Raw genomic sequence first — 6,450 nt, 5'->3', positions numbered from 1 at the left:
ATTAATAAATTCATTCATTCAAATCTTTGGTCTCGTCGATTCCGGATCCTTCCAGTCATTCTATCCAGTTCTGCATAGTCCATCATTTTAGTTCTCCATTCTTCTATCGTAGGTAGCTCCTCCTGTTTCCATTTCTGGGCCATCAGTATTCTTGCTGCTGTCACTGCATATAAAAATAACTTCTTTTCTTTCTTATTTATCTCATTACCTGTAATGCCTAGTAAGAAAGCTTCTGGTTTCTTAACAAATGTATATTTCAACATTTTCTTCAATTCATTATAAATCATCTCCCAGAAGCATTTTACCTTCTTACATTCCCACCACATATGAAAAAAGGTACCTTCTTTTTCTTTACATTTCCAACATTTGTTATTTGTCTTATACATTTTTGCTAACTTCACAGGTGTTACATACCATTGGTACATCATTTTCATAACATTTTCTTTTATAACTGTACATGCAGTGAATCTTAAACCTTCTTTCCAGAGTCTTTCCCAATCCTCCATTTGTATATTATACCCTATATCTTTTGCCCAGTCAATCATAACTGATTTTACCTCCTCATCCTTTGTACACCATTCCAATAATATCTTACACATTTTTGCTAAAATCTTATAGTCATTATTCAGTATTTCTGTCTGAAATTTTGATTCTTTATCAGCAAAATCCCTCTGATTCAAATCTTTTCTAAACATCTCATTAATTTGAAAAAAAATGCAGCCAGTCATTCACATAGTCCTTAACTTCTTCAAATGGTCTCATTTTCCATTTTCCTTCACTTTTACATACTAACTTCTCATATGTCACCCATCCCCCTGTCATATTGACTTTCTTCACACTCATTGCCTCCAACGGCAACAACCAATATGGAGTTTTTTGTTCCAACAGATTTTTATATCTTTCCCACACTTCAATCAGAGACCTTCTTATAATATGATTTTCAAAACCTTTACCTGTTTCTTGTCATACCACAAATACGCGTGCCTCCCGAATCTATTATCAAAACCTTCAAGATCTAACACATCTGTGTCTTCTAATTTCATCCATTCCTTCAACCAACAGAGGCAAGATGCTCCATAATACAATTTCAAGTCTGGCAGGGCGAAGCCTCCTCTTTCTTTTGCATCTGTCAATATCTTAAATTTTATCCTCGGCTTCTTACCCTGCCAGATATACCTTGAAATTTCTCTTTGCCAATTTTTAAAAATCGCTGCCCCTTTGATTACTGGAACTGTTTGAAACAAGAATAACATCCTCGGTAGCACATTCATTTTTATTGTTGCAATTCTTCTCCAAAATGACAATTTCATTCTTCCCCACACCTCTAAGTCCCTTTTGATCTTGTTCCATGTTGGAATGTAATTATTCTGAAACAAGTCAATACTCCTGGGGGTTAACCAAACTCCTAAGTATTTAACTTTCTTAACCACTTCTATTTCAGTTTGCTGCTGTAATCTGTTAATAATCTCCGGATCTATATTTTTAGTAATTGCTTTAGTTTTTTTCTTATTCAAGATGAATCCTGCCAACTGGCCAAATTGGTCTATTTCTTTCAACACTTCTGTTACCGTGTTCATAGGGTCTTCCAGAGTTAATACTAAATCATCCGCAAAGGCTTTAACCTTATATTTTTTCCTACCCACCGTTACCCCTTTTATCTGATCATTACTTCCAATTGCCAGAAGCTGTATTCTCAACTCTGGCATTCGTCTTTCTAACTAGCAGGAAGTTGAGCAGTGGGTTGTATTAAGCCATTTCCTTTGTTCCCTTAATGGCCATTTCCTAGGCCATCACCTAACCAGGAAGACTATTCCATGAAGGCATTAGGTCTGGCACACAGCCTACCCACTTCCAACCTGGTAATATATATGTTATGAGTTTTGGGGGGTGTCAGACTCCCCTAAATCCCTGGACCCAGTAAGTGTTAGAATTTAATTAAGCCTCCTGATCCCCTGGATCCAGCAAGGGTTAAAAGACAAGGCAGGCTACTTGCCTTATGAGGTAATTGCCTGGGAGATGAGCCATTAAGAGAGAACAAAGGAAAAGGTGATGGGCCATTAAGAAAGCAGAAGAGAGGGGACTCTGCTCCAGAGGGCAAATGGGTGGGGCACTTCCTCCAGCTCTTAGATAACCAGGAGGACAGAGTTTTGAGCAGAGTTTGCTGTGATGTGACCTAGAGGGAGAAAGCTTGAAGGCTGGAAAAGCAGAGGGAGAGCCATGGGTGATTTCTTCTTGAACCCAAGGATGCAGCTGTGGCAGAAACCCCAAGGAGGTTTGTTTGGTGCCTTCATTATACATCTTTAGATGCCAGGCAGAAACATTCCTCTTCTACCAAGCCATTGACTGATTAACATGCTACAGCCTTTTAAATGTGTTTATATATATATTGATGATGATGATGATGAACCTATTGCGGTTAATGCTAATGTTGTGAACCCCTCCATCAAAGGCTCAGGTTGGTTATATGTGTAAATAATAAGCCATATCACATAAAGACACCACAGTCTCCTCTGTGCCTCATTTCCAAAGGAAACACAGACCCTGGGTAAGTGCCTGGATCTCACACTGTTCTGAGATCAAGGTGATGTTCGACAAAAGCTTGTTGACTGAATAAACCCTATATTATATATTGAAATAGAGCCAGAGGAAAGCCTCTGGAAGCCTAAATTCCCTTAAGTTCAAACGGGCCAATCAGAGGCCCTTATTGCTGGTCAGTGCCTTGCTGGTTGGCCAGACATTGTCTGCTTTCATGCCTGGCTGGCCAGGGGGGCATTTAAGCCAGTCATGCTGAACACCCCCAGTGCAGTCGGCAGAAGAAGCAACCACACTTGAGTAGTCAAAGTGCTGTGGGAAAGTCTACTCAAATTTGTTCGGTCATTAGATAACTTTCATTACAAAATTAGAAATTTGCATTTAAGGGCAGTTCCTTTCAACTCCTGCATAAAGCATCTTCAAGGAATGAAAGTTAGCTGTTTTGGTAACACGCTGTTTACTACTGAGAAAAGTTAGAATTCAGAACTTTGCTGTTTGGGATCCATTCCATATTTTGGATTATTGTACTGGCAAGTTCAGCACATTAGTTTCACTTACTGGAGCAGCTATTTTGGCATCGGTGTTGCATAGATTTGCATTTTTAAGAGGTTCCCCCTTTTTTTTAAAAGAACACAGCTTCCTCTGGTACATAACTCCATAACTCTTAATTTTCTACTGGAGGTTACACGTGTGCCTGGAGTAAAAAAATAAAAATAAAAAATACAGCCCTTAAGGTAGAGCAATTTGAAAAAAAAAAAATCATTAAAGGGATGTTAATTATTTATAATTGCAAAACAAAAATAAGTAGAAAGTGCAGGAATATAAAGGATAAATTCTGTATATGCAAACATGATTGTTTCAAACCACAGGCCTTGCCCTTGGCAGAGTGGTGAATCCAAATAAATGACAAAGCCCATTAACATTATCATAGATCATTCAGACACAAAATACCTAAAAGGAATGTCTGGTTTGGCCAGATTAAGGCTACTTTAAAAACAGTTCTGCTTTCCCAAGGTGACCACAGATTTGTCATGCTCCAGTTGCAGACTTCTGGATCCAAAGATGTTTCTGCTGAAAGAACTCAGGGGTCACAGTCCAGGTGGAACATGTGACTCTGTGAAGCTTAGCAATGCAAAAGTTGTTCCTGCATTCAGAGATGCACTCTGCACCAATACCACTTTAACATTTGAACTGTGAGGCAGATGGTGCTTAGATGAAGAAAAAAAACCTGATCATCAATAACATAACACGGTGAAGCAAATTCACAGTGGCCTGAATTTTGGGGGTATGCCTGTGAAATATACTCAGAGTCGCAAAGTGATTTCATGCTCTTTATTCAGCTCATAGTGGTGAGGAGGAATGAATGAAAGTCCCCTCACAGTATCTGCTTTATATACATTATTTACACAATGGGCTGCAATATGATTGGCTAATTCTGGAATTCTATTGTAAGCCAATCAGGTTGTGGATTCACTTCTATCCAGAGCATGATTGGGTGGTTCCTGCCAACCAATCATACTGCTGCATTGTTCTAGGACCAATCAGACTGTTGAATTTTGGATCCTATTGTTCTAGGACCAATCAGACTGCTGCAGTTTGGATCCTATTCAACTCAGTACATAACACCCCTCCCCTCTAAGTTCCAGTTCTGCCTGGGAGGTCCCATTCATGGTCCTCAAGGTATGCCGGCGGCCTACGTGTGCGTTGCGGCCTGGGGTGTTCCCTGGTCCGAGCTCCAGGTTCTGGCTCGTGTTCCAAGGATGATGGCTGTGATGGGGCTGTTTGGTCTGGCGCAACCGGCTCGCTCAGTCGTGGTTCTGGTTCCGGTGTCCTTTCGGCCTCGCGGGTCCTCTCTGTATTTACTGATTCTGCCTCTCCGGCTGGCCCCTCCTGCTCTATGGGCCTCACTGCCCCGCTGTTCCCTTGGGACTTCTCTGACCTGTCCTCCTCCTGGTTTTCTCCCGGGAATCGTCGCTGTATCTGGTCACAGTGGCGGCGCCAGCATTGCCCCCCATCCGTTAGCACCTCGTACGACATGGGGCCAGTGACCCTGGTGACTGTGGCGGGTACCCATGCTGGGCCTGCCCCAAAATTCTTTGCGTACACTGGGTCCTGGGCCTCGAAGGTCCGGGGGTTCCTGCCTTCCCCCACCACTACCTCATCCTGCGCTCTATTGGGGTGAAGGCGGTCCAATCTGATTGCAAGGCGCTGACCCATTAGTAGTTCAGTGGGGCTCCGGCCAGTCGTTGAGCTGGGGGTGCTGTGCTGTGTTAGAAGGAATGTGGCAAGGCGGTACTCCCAATCCCCTTGTGTCATGCGGCGAAGGGTGTCCTTGGTGGTCCGCACCATGCATTCTGCTTGGCCATTGGTGGCAGGGTGGAACGGCGCCGAACAGATGTGGCGGATGGCATTCTGCGCTGTGAAGGTTTGGAATTTTCCTGACGTAAATGCAATCCCGTTGTCTGAGACGAGAGTGTCAGGGAGCCCGTGGGTTGCAAACAGCCAGCGTAGTACCCGGATGGCTGTGGATGTGGAAGTGGACGGTACCAGTGCGACTTCCAGCCATTTGGTGTAGGAGTCCACCACGATGAAGAATGTTTTCCCCTGAAAGGGGCCAGCGAAATCCACATGCAGGCATGACCATGGTGCTCGGGTGGACTCCCAGGACTGGACTGGGGCCCTTGGGGGATCTGGGCAGGATTATTGGCAGGCCTGGCAGTGTTTGACCCAGGCCTCTATCTCTCCGTTGATCCCCGGCCACCACACATAACTGGCAAGGGCCTTCATTCTTACTACCCCTGGGTGTGTCTCGTGTAGGGCTGTGAGGACCCTTTTGCAGAGGGGCTGGGGAACAACGACCCTGCTTCCCCATAACAGGCACCCCTTGTGGGCCGACAGTTCATGTTTGCAGGTTGTGTAGCCGGCGAATTCTGGCCCGGGGCTGCTGCTGGGCCATCCCCTCCACACCCAGTCCAGGACCCGGGAGATGACCCTATCTTTCTTGGAATGGTGTGCAACTTCTTGTGCCTGAATGGGGCGGTCGGGAAGCAGCTACAGGCTCATAACCTCTTGTGCAGGTGCTGGGTCAGGGCCTGTTTTCGGTAGTGGTAGCCTGCTGAGGGTGTCCGCATGGCCCATCACCTTCCCAGGTCGGTGAATCAGTGCATACTGGTAGCTGGCAAGGAAAATTGACCACCTGAGGACGCGAGGAGACAGCACTTGGGGGGTCTGCTTTTCGGGGGCAAACAAGCCAAGCAACGGCTTGTGGTCAGTCACCACGGTGAAGGGCCGCCCGTACAAGAAATCATGGAATTTTTTTACTCCCTTCACGATTGCCAGACCCTCCTTGTCGATTTGCGAGTAGTTCCACTTGTTTGCGTTGAGTGTCTGGGAAAAGTACGCCACCGGTACCTCTCTTCCATCCGGGAGCTGGTGCCCCAGGACAGCGCCAATGCCATAGGGTGAGGCGTCGCATGCTAGCACCACCGGCAGCCTCTCGTCGAAGTGTGCCAAGACCATGTTTGAGACAAGCAAGTCCTTGACTGCCTGGAATGCGGCCTCCTGGTGCTGGCCCCACACCCAAGGGGCCCGCTTGTCCAGGAGTCTGTGTAGGGGCTCCACTACCGCTGCCTTGTGGGGAAGGAAGGAATGGTAAAAGTTCAATAGTCCCAAGAAGGCCCAAAGTTCAGTCTTGCTCTTGGGTGCTGGGGCATCACAAATGGCCCGTACCTTGTCCCCAGTCAGGTGGACCCCTTCTGCGACCACCATAAATCCCAGAAAGTCCACCTGAGGCATTCCTAGTAGACATTTTTCCCGCTTCACCTTGAGACCCGCCGTCTGGAAACGGTGCAGAACGGTGCGGAGGCGGTCCTCAAACTCCTCTGGTGTGGGCCCGGCAATCAACACATCATCAAAGAA

This window comes from Podarcis cretensis, assembly GCF_951804945.1.
Source record: "Podarcis cretensis genome assembly, chromosome: 17".
In the NCBI taxonomy this organism is placed as follows: Eukaryota; Metazoa; Chordata; class Lepidosauria; order Squamata; family Lacertidae; genus Podarcis; species Podarcis cretensis.
Note: the sequence above shows the minus strand (reverse complement) of the source record.